The sequence below is a fragment of the Mustela lutreola genome, chromosome 10 (assembly GCF_030435805.1).
Source record: "Mustela lutreola isolate mMusLut2 chromosome 10, mMusLut2.pri, whole genome shotgun sequence".
NCBI classification, from domain to species: domain Eukaryota; kingdom Metazoa; phylum Chordata; class Mammalia; order Carnivora; family Mustelidae; genus Mustela; species Mustela lutreola.
In genome coordinates this window covers 49,952,096-49,963,514 of record NC_081299.1, presented here as the reverse complement: position 1 = coordinate 49,963,514, position 11,419 = coordinate 49,952,096, and positions in this window count along the sequence as shown.

The following is an 11,419-nucleotide window of genomic DNA, read 5'->3' as shown; positions in this document are numbered from 1 at the left end:
TCTCTCTCTGTCAAATAAATAAATAAACTCTTTAAAAAAATACTGTCCTTTTTTTTTCTTTAAAAGAAAAAATGTGCTTGACCTCTGGTATGGGCTGAATTGTGTGCCCCCCACTCAAATTCCTATGTTGAAGCCCTAACCCCCAGTACCTCAGAATGTGCCTGTATTTAGAGATAAGAGCTTTAAAGAAGTGATTTAATTGTCATGAAGAATTTAAGGTAGACCACGACCCACTCTCTTCGGTGTCCTTCTAGAAGAAGAGGAACTTTGGACACACAATGAGGTGTGGGGGCACTTAGGAAAGACCGTGTGAAGACGGTGAGAAGGTAGCTCTCTGCAAGTCCAAAGGAGAGGCCTCCAAAAACACCAAAACTGCTGACCCTGGATCTCAGACTTCTAGCCTATAGAACTATGAGAAAACGAATTTCTGTTATTTAAGCCCCATAGCCTGTGGTGTTCTGTTACCCCAGCAAACCAATGCAACCTCAGTATAGAAAACCTTTCCTACAGCTGCCCTTATAAAAGCAAATTCCTGAGCAAATTTGCTCTTACCCTTTATTCTCTTGTCCCTTCTCACAGTGCAGCCCACTACCATCTGGATTCTGCCCCCAATTCTGCTCCTACCAAAGTTATAAACAACCTCCACATTATTGACCCAATGAACATCACGCCTGGCACATATAGACACTGAATTCCCCTCGTAGGAGTTGCTGTTATAATGGTCTTGATAAGGGGAAAAGTCTGCTCTAAGATGGCTGACCAAACCATAAGCAAATTCCAGTCCCTGTCTCAAAGCCCTTCTGGGTTCTTCTTTCCTACCCTGTTTCCCGCGCGTGCCAGAAGTACCAAGGATGAGGAAGTAGAAGGATATAAATTACCCTTCCTGCTCGTGCTCAGGCTCAGACCTTTGGAGAATGGTTTCCTCTGAGCCCACTGGCGTTACATAAACCTCTGATCCTCCAAAGTCTCCACATGCCTCTTGGTTCTTCCATCAGCACCCATTTCAGGTTCTGTAACAGTTTGAGTAAGAGGTGCCAACTCAGTCTGCCAAATTAGAGTATGGGATAATAAATATGTCCATATTATTTCTTTACAGAATGTGCATTGGCCATTCCCCCTGCCCAGCCCTAAAGGAACCAGAAACAGCCGGAAAAGGATCAGAGAAAGGACCTTTTAACACCTGAAAAGGATCTGTAAGTATGGAGAACATGTTCATAACAGAAAAGCTAAGGCATGTTTCCAAAATATCGCAGGGACAGGGAAGGGAGATTCAACAGAATATGTCTGAAAGTGAGTCGTTGGCCAAAAGTAAGCCATTTTCTTTTTGAACCCCATTAATTTCGGACTGTTCCATTACAAAATGAATCTATACACATACACATACACATATTAGAAGGACTGCTGTTTTCATTTAATACTCCATCGTGAATATTTCTTATGGCATTAAATATTCTACATCAAAAGAAATATGCACTGGTAATTTTTAAAATATGGGTAGAAGAGGCATAGGGTCATAGACTTCTTTGGAAAATAGAGCAGGCATACACATTCTAGAATTTGGAAGATACAGTGTGCTCTGGGTCAGTTTCCTCCAGGGTTGTTTTCGCTTACTTGTTTGTTTTTCTATGCAGAAGTTGTCTGCCTCCAACTCTATTTGAGTTATTGAAAAGGCGCATGTACCTAGCTCACTGATCTTTCTGATTCTCCTTTCAGTTTCTAAGAGTCAGGCTTGGAAGATTTTCTGATGGTGCTTTGGCCTCCCTGCAAATGAAAAGTAAGTAGATAATCAAGAAGCCACCTTTGGAAGGTGAGCCTGGTGTGTGCCCCTCCCTCCCCACTCCACCACTCCCCGCCCCCCGCCGCCCCCCACCCTGCCTCCTCCCAGATGTCCAGGTGTGCGTCTAAGTGCTCCTCAGGATGACTTGGCAATGATACCAAATGCCATTCAGAAGGGAGGGTAAGCCAGGCAAGAGCTCTTGTAGCAAGCACCTGGCACGGGGAAGGGCTCTGCTTGCTGTGATGTTTCTTTCATCAGCCGGCGGTTGTGTGCTTCTGGAAAGAGAGCTGTTAAGCCCTCTTTCACAGACTGGGAGAGAGGTGGCCCGAAGCATTTGAAAGCCCAGATTTATGGACTCATGGTGCAGAGACTCCCTGATTTGCTCCAGGAGAGAAGATGCAGCAGCTCCGATGAGAAAAGAGGCAGGATTTTGGGTCCTCACTTAGGGCTCACTCGGATTGTTGATCTCACACCCTCCATGGGCACAGAGGGCCAGAGTGCTGGAGGCTGGGGTGGTAGGAAGTGGAGGGACTGTCCTAATGATCCATTGCTCCAGCTGTACCTCCTGGGAACCAGACCCTGGAAGCAAGAGGCCTGTCTTGGACCCTGGTGATACCAACCTCCTCTTCTCTGAAGCTGCCTCCAAGTTCCTTGTATTCCTTCTTCCTCAGAGGCTCCCCAGTTGGCTCTTGCAAGGGCCCGTCTCTCCCTTAGCATATCCTGTTCGCTTTCCTAGGTTCACCTGCTTTTCCACCAATCCTAGAGCCCGGTGCCTCCCCTGGCTTCCCGCCCATTGCCACTGTCACCAATTGTTTGATAACTTTTTTGTGGAAAATTTTTTTGAGGATACAGAAATATTTCCTGCCCTGAGTTTAGATGGAAAGATGATCTAGATGTTGAAAATGCATTATTAAATGGGGAGAGTGCTACAGTGGAGGGAGGCACAGTGTGCTGAGGGGTTCAAGCCTCTGAAGACAGTCTTTAAAACCCAATCAACAAGCCAGATTCCCCAGTTTCTGTCTCTAGGTTATTTTGTTTCCCCTGTGTTTCCCACATTTCACAACAAACTGCCTCCTAGACTTCAGTGTCTTACACGCATCTGTAGCTTAAAATGGAGTTCTTGATCTCCTGCAAACCCTAAACTAGCATGAGCAGTAACACCCAAGCCCTTGAAATTGTATGGTCATGAAGGTCCCCCATCTCCACCTGCCGGGCTCCCTGAGATTCGTTAGATGCTACTACTGTGTTCTCAGTTTCTGCTGTTTGTAGAACAGGAGGATTTCTCTTTCTTCCTTGCAAGCTTAGCCCCGCAATGACCTTTTAAAAATTTCATATTGACCAATATCTCTAGTTGTAAAAGATGTATGAATTTTAAGGTAGCATCCTCTGTCTTGAAGGTCTTCATTATAATATTTTTTTAACTTATGAAATATAACACAAATACAGATACGTGCACAAAATAAAAATCTGTAGCTCAATGATTTATCCCAACCAAACCTCCTTTATTCTGTTCATAAGGTAAATTACTTTGATTTTGAGATGCTAAGTTAACCTTGCCTTATGGGAATAAAACCAGACCAGTTGTACTGTATATCTTTTTACTTTCAGGCTGGAGTCTATGTTAAGGTTTTGTTTAAAGTTTTTGCATCTTTGTTCATGTGTGAAAATCACCTGTAACTTTTTTTCTTCCATAATATCCTTGTCAGGTTTGTTATCAAAGTGAAATAGTTAGATGGATTTCTCTTTTTCTATTTTCTAAAAGAGTTATGAACTATTAGCATCCTTTCTTCCTTACATGTTTAACAGAAGTCACTGTTGGAGACATTAGGGCCAAGAGTTTTCTTGGGAAGGTTTTGATATCTTTCATTTTGATAGGACGGTTCAGATTTCAATTTCTTCTAATGATAGGATTTTTAAGGAATTGGTCCAACATCCATTTGGCTAATATATTTTAGTCATTGGGATAAAACTATTCAATGAATTTCTCTTATTATTTTTTTAAGGTTTTATTTATTTGAGAGAGAGAAAATGAGACATAGCATGAGAGGGGAGAAGGTCAGAGGGAGCAGCAGACTCCTCAGGGAGCTGGGAGCCTGAGGAGGGACTTGATACCGGGACTCCAGGATCATGACCTGAGCCGAAGGCAGTTGCTTAACCAACTGAGCCACCCAGGCACCCCCTCTTATTATATTATTTTTTAATGATTATTTTATAGTCATACCCCTTTTTCATCCCTGACATTGCTTAGATGTATATCTAAGTTCCCCTTTTATGAGTCATTCTCTTTACAGTATTCAATTTTAATATTCGTTTCAAAGTGCCAATTTACAGTTGTGTTGACATCTATTGCACGTTTGCTTTGTCTTTCATGATTTTTCTTTCTGTTTATCTTTCCCTTCTTTCTACTTTCTTTGGGCATAATTTAGTGGTTTAATACTAGTTATTGAGTTGGATCCTTAGTCCACTGATTTCATCCTTTTTTATTTGCTAACATACATATTCAAAGCTCACATATGTTATGTGAATATGGGCTAGCTAAATCCCTTAAGTTTTTTAAAAATTTATTTTAAATTTACATATAGTAAAATTAACTTTTCTTTGTTGATGAAATGCCTGTTCAAATCTTTTGCCTATTTTTAATTGGGTCGTTTGCTTTATTATTGTTGATTTTTGAAAGTTGTTTATATATTTTGGTCATAAGTTCCTTGTCAGATATATGCTTTAAAAATATGTTCCCCACCTCCCTCCACCCTTTCCCCACACTGGGCCTTCTGGGTGGCTCAGTTGGTTGAGCATCTGACTCTTGATTTCGGCTCAGGTCACGATCATGGATGGGCTCCATACTCAGCAGGGAGTCTGCTTGAGATCCTCTCCATCTCCCTCTCCCTCACTGCCCACTGCCCATGTTCTCTCTCTCTCTCTCTGTGTACAATAAATTTAACAAAATATAAAAAAATTAGTAAATAAAAAAATATTTTTCCCAGTCTGTGGCCTTACTTTTCCTTCTCTTAACAGTGTATTTTGATAAGCAAAATACTTTAATTTTAATTTTAATGAAGATGAATATATTTTTTTCCATGGATCATGCTTTTGCTTCTGTATTTTAGAACTCTCCACAAAATTCAAGGTTGCAAAGAGTTTCTAGTATATCTTATTCTGAATTTTTATAAATTTAGGTTGTACATTTAGTTTTACTTCATTTTGACTTAAATTTTGTACAAAGTGTGAAGTAGATATTGAGGTTGTTCTCCCTCTTCTCATTTTTTGCATGTGGATGTTCAGTCTTCTAGCATCATGTGTGGAAAGACTATACTTTCTTCACTGTGTTGCTTCTACACTGTTGTCAAAAATCAGCTCACTGTACTTGTATGAATCTACTTCTAGACTGTGTTCTGTTCCATTGATCTATGTATCTATTCTTTTGCCAATACTGTGCTGTCTTTTTTACTGTAGCTTCATAGCCTTGAAATCACATAGTGTGGAACCTTCTATTTGTCTCCCTTTCAAAACTGTTTTACCTTTTCTAGCCAGATTGCCTTTCCATGAAAAAATCTGAAATCAGTTTGTTGCTATCTACAAAACATTGTGCTGGGATTTTTGTTGAGATCGAATTGACTCTATAGATCAATATGAAGAGATTTAATATTTCAACAACATTGAGTCTTTCCGCCCAACCGCATGCTGTCCCTTTGCATTTAGATTTTATCTAATCTCTTCACCAGTGTTTTTTAGTTTTCAGCATATAGATTCTGAACATATTTGATTAGATTTATATCTAAGTTATTTTGGGGAATTACTATTGTAAATGGTACTTTAAAAACTGAATTCTAATTGTTCATTACTATTCCATAGAAATATAATTGATTTTTATATATTGATCATATATCCTGCGACCTTGCTCTTATGGACCGAATGTTTGTCTCTCCCCCCAACCCCCACTCCAGTTCATATGTTGAAGCCCTAATTCCCGATGTGATGGTGTTTGGAGATGGGGCGTTTGGGCAGTGATTAGGGTTAAATGAGGTCATGAGATTGGGGCTATCATGATGGGACTGGTGTTCTGATAACAATAAAAGACACCAGAGATCTTCTTCTTCTTCTCTCTCTCTCTCAAGGCTGCACAAAGAAGAAGTCATGTGTGCACATAGAGAGAAGGTGGCTGCCTACAAGCCAAGATGAGAGTCCTCAGAATGAAACTGACCTTGCTGGTACCTTGATTATGGACTTCTTAGCCTCTAGAACTGTGAGAAATAAATTTCTGTTATTCAGCCACCTAGCCTATGGTATTTTGTTTTAGCAGATTTATATTTATATTTATAACAAATTTGTTGTAGGCCATTTTTTGGTGGATTCTCTGGATTTACCTCATAGACAATCATGCAGCCTGTGAATATAGTTTTCTTTCTTCTTTTTAACATCAGTAAAAATGATATGCTGAGCCATACTGAAGCCTGAAGCAAAAAGAAAAATCAGGAATACTGACTCTGTCTTCATTAAAAAAACTGATATTTTGTTCATTGTGACTATTTTTGTATTCATTTTTATTTAAAATGTATTTGCACTGAAGTATTACTTATCTTCATGACTGAATGTTTTGGCCTCTTCAGTTTTGTACCTTAGTAAGTACCCTAGCTTGCTGTGCCTGCCCCCGGCCCTTGGTGTGCTCTGTTTCAACGGGGAGCCAGAGTTCAGGGTTCTGTTTGTCAGATGGGCAGAGTAAGGAGATGGGGCCGTACTCACATTAGGAATCTTTTACCCACACACACTGGTGTCCAGCCGTGACCTTTTCTCCTCTCTTTAGCTGATGGGGACCATGAGCAACGAGGCTTTACCAGGAAAGAACAAGTGCATGGCAGAACTCCTGCTCCCACCTGAGCCACACAGACCACCACCTCCCGTGCAATGTGGGCAGTGTTTGTATCAGGTCAATAAAATAACACTGGTAAGTGACTGGCACATTGTTCTCAATTTTGATAATAATTGTTGCTATTATCTTTGTTATTTTTACAGGACAGTTCACTCAGATACAATCCGTGGTTTGTCCTTGCTGCTACAGGAAAGCTGAAACAAGGAGAAGTTTGGGGGTTTTCTCTTCTCCCATCCTGCCAAGTTAGTCAGCCTCCATGTTCAGGGTTGGAGCTCCCTAGACTCATGCTTCCTAGTAGCTGGAAGGTTCTGCGATGTCCCAGACCTCATTCAGGTGTGTACAAAATGTTAACTTATTTCAGATTCTTAACTTCCAAGCTCTCTTCAGGCAACTCAATTTGAGCACCTTTGGGTAAATCCAGGCCAGCCAGTGATTTGTCTCACATTTACAATTATTAGATTCATGTCCAGTTTAAAACCATTTCTGGGGGTACCTGGGTGGCTCAGTCAGTTAAGCATCTGCCTTTGGCTCAGGTCATAATCCTGGAGACCCAGGATCAAGCCCTGCCTCAGACTATCAGACTCTCTGCTCAGTGGGGAGTCTGCTTCTCCCTCTCCGCTCGTGCCCTCTCTCAAATAAATAAATGATGAAATATTAAAAAAAAAAAAAAACAACCACCAAACTAAACCATTTCTTGTTTCTTCTCTCCCCTGCTCTGGAGTCTGTGCCAATGCCAGGGGGCCCTGGGGCCACTACAGTGGGGCAAAATGGGTAAAGGGGGACAAGTTCCGGTCTCTCCTGTGTCTTGTTCTGTTCTTACATTGCCAGAGATGCAGCTGTCCCCATGGTCTCACCTCCCATCATAGATGCTGACTAGGGATTGCTCTGTTCAGGGGCACCTCTGGTTCCTGGGAAGCCCCTGCATGAGTGATTCTCATGGAGGACACCTTTTGCTCCCTCACGCCCACGGCCCCTTCATGGGCATCTCTTGTTGTGCCTCCTTTTTGGCCCAGAAGGCGATTTCTTGTAGATGGCCCAGGGGACTACTGTCCCTGTGTCTGTGTCTCCTGCAGGGAAGCCTGGGGGTGCCACATTCAAATTTATCTCCCCCTTCCCTTAGGACTTTCTTGTGTTTATGTTCCTTCTCCCCCTCCCCAACAGGACAAGGGGGACAAACTCTCATCACCACTACTCTCTCTTCTAACATTGTTTCTGCCTCTCCCTTCCCAGAGCCCATTGACTATTTCTTCCTGGGACAAGGGAGGGAGATAGTTCAGTCTCTTCAAAAGTCTATACAAATTAGTTAAGTCAGACAATAGGGATGGTGCTCTTTGAGCTTTGAAGTCTTGGCTTTGATAATGGGCCCTGTTCAGAGCAAACAGTTCACTTCCAGCATAAACCATGGATGTTTCTTTGGGGGCTAAGGGAAGTGACAAGAAATGATTGGCCCCAAGGGACAAGATGGGAGCTTGTCATTGATACTTCTGTGGGATCTCTTTGTTTTTTAAAGATTTTTATTTATTGGGACGCCTGGGTGGCTCAGTTGGTTAAGCAACTGCCTTCGGCTCAGGTCAATTGAGTCCCACATCGGGCTCCTTGCTCGGCAGGGAGCCTGCTTCTCCCTCTGCCTCTGCCTGCCATTCTGTCTGCCTGTGCTCGCTCTCTCTCCCTCTCTCTCTCTCTCTCTGACAAATAAATAAAATCTTTATAAAAAAAAAGGTTTTTATTTATTTATTCAACAGACAGAGATCACAAGTAGGCAGAAAGTCGGTCAGAGAGAGGAGAGAAGCAGGCTCCTCACTGTGCAGAAAGCCTAATGTGGGGCTCGATCCCAGGAACTGAGATCATGACCTGAGCCGAAGGCAGAGGCTTAACCCACTGAGCCACCCAGGCACCCCACGTGGGATCTCTTTATTTTATTATCTTCAATTCCAATGAGATAATAGTTGCAAATTAAGCCCATAGCACAGTGCTTGGCCTTTTGGTCTTCACGAATGCCGGCTAATTTATAGAAATAATAATTTGAAGTTTTCTCTCATTATTACATCAGATCTGGAAATAAGGGAGTTTAGATTCGCTCATTCCAAGAAGCTAGCAGAGCCTCCATGATCTGAGCTCCTTTCCCTCAGAGCGTCATTACTATCTTTTGTGCTTTGAGGCCAAGTAACAACTTGGTAAGGATCCAGGAAAAAGCCCTCCATTCAACTAATTACTGGGAATCCACTTTCAGTAAGATGCAGTAAGGCAGGAAGGTGAGGAGGTGGAAGGGCCAAGGTAACCTTTTGTTCTATTACACTTGGGTGTTTTGCACAGAACTGTAAGATGGGTGAAGTTCTACCTGTGGTGCAGAGGGGCCTGGACTCTGTGCATCCCAGCTCTGAAGTCTAAGCCAGGAGCCCCAGGACCAGGTTGGTCTGGAAGCAATGGAGATGCCCACTTTCTGAAGGGACTTAATGGATATTAACTGGGCTTGGCCAGTTAATATCTCAGTAGAAGTGAGCCAGAAATAACAAAGAACAGGGCACTTGTTCTTGGTTTTTTTGGACTGAGCTGTGTCATTAGATGGGAGGGGGAGGGAACGAGGACCCTAACGGTGTCCTTCCCCCAAACAGTGACACCACTTTATGCTCCATTTATCATAGCCCTTAAAATCCAGTGGTCAACACTTTATGGTCTTCCTTTGTTTATCAAAAACTTTTCTCACTTTTGCGAAACCCCTACTTCACAAATGAGGGGTGCTGAGGTTCAAAGGTGGGATGGTGAAGATGAGTCCGCATCTGAGGCAATCAGAGGAGAGACTCAAGCCCAAAGCTGCTGAGCCTGGTAGAGATGCACTCCCCCTTGTCTCTGAACTGGATCCAGATCCTGTGTGTTTCCCATCCCAGGAGAACACAAGGCTGGGTCACTCAAGGGACAGTGGGCCACAGAATGTGACTCTCTGACTCCCTCTTGCTGTGCATTGGCAAACACCCAGCTTTCTGTGCCATTTGACTGAGGATTCACCCTGACTTAACTTCTACGGCTCCTGTGAGGATTAGGACTCCATTCAGCCTTGTAGTGGTGCTGCATGTCCTCAGGAGACCAGCTCCCCACTCCGCCCGCTGCAGACCCCAGCTACCCAGAAATGGTGCTCAGGGAAACCAATGGCTTCCTTCATGGTTCCTGTATTAACTGCCCACTCTGAAGAACAAGACTTGTTAAAAAGAATTTAGCATACTCAAAGGGGGCTAAAATCATTCAGAGCTCTCTTTGACTATTTTGAAAAAAAGTTAAGGGCTGTGAGTCACCCACAAGTCCCAAGTAAGAGCACTGTTGGGGTGTAACCATTCCACAGTATTTGTTGCTGGCACTTGTCTTTGTCTAAATTGATTTGACTCCGGTTTCAGGGCTGAGAGATGAATGCTTGTGGTTCATGTTCACTAACTGGGTGATTTTAATCTTTCTGGGGCTTATCATTTCATCACTTACTAAATGGGACTAATCACACCTATCTTGCTGGGTCACTGGGAGAATGGAATGATGACATGGGATGACAAAAGTCAAGCATCCACTTCCACATTGACGTTACGGTTTCACGGCTGGGCATCTAATTGAAATAGGAATAAGTAAGGACCAATAGATCCATCATTTATGTCTTTGTGGGTTCAGTTCAGTTAGTAAAATTTATTTTAAAACCATGGTCTTTGGGCTTTGGGGTTTATCAGATTTTGGGGTGTCTTGCTGATCCGGGTTCCCAGCTGGCCCAGTTCAAGTGCAGGGAAAGCCCAGCTGGGTGGAGACTGACGGAGGGAAGCAGTAGAGGCCTGAAGGCTAACAGCGGATTTCTGTTTACAAAGCAGCTGCTCTGTCAGAGCCCATAACTACCAGCAACTCAGCACCCTCCAGAATTCAGGGTCAGGATAACAGGCAGGGGAAAATGGCCAAGTGGATAAGCATATCAAAGAAGACGAAGAATTCCTTGTCACTTCTGTCAGGAACCCTGTCAGTGGTCTTTCAGCAGACGCTGGGACTCCATCTTCCCTCCCCTCCCTTGACAAAACTTTTAGAACTTATCTTTGTAAAAGTTGCTTATAGTGAAGTGTTTTCCTAGAACATCTAGGCTGATGACCCGAGACTTGCATGGGCAGATGATCTGCTTTCATTGATCTGCACTTTGGAACTCAAGGAGGGTAAAGACGATTTAATGCCTATTTTCAAAGAATGAAGGATCTTTTGTTCAATTCTTGCCGGGGAGCAGACAAAGGAAATAGGCTTCACCTGTAACAGGAGGGGTTCGTGTTAGACAGGAGAGAGATTTATCAGGCTGGGAGTATGAAGACAATAAAATGAGTTATGGTATCTCCTTACCTGGAGATCTTCAAAGTAAGATATACTTCCCTCTGACAGGAGCAGTGGGGAGGTGGGATTCCTAGCTGGAGGCAGGGAAATGGACTTCAGCGACCTTTGAAGGTTGAGTCTAGCCATCTGAATCTGGGATAAACTAAGATGGGAAAATTTATGGCTTTGACATCCATCAGGTGAATAAATCTGAGGCTCTGCTGGAATTTGAGGAAAAAGAAGATTCCAGAAGCCTGTGCTGGCATGACCACTCTATCAGCCAGGGGTCCAGTGGGAAACAGATGGTACATTCAACTTGAAATTATTTGAGAGGGGTTTAGTAAAGAGGCTATTTACAAAGGCGTGGGTAAGATGTAGAGAAATGACAAAGGACAGAGCAGTAACCCAAAGCTCTTACTATCCTTGTGTCTAAAGGGGTTAAGGGAGGGAGCTCTTAA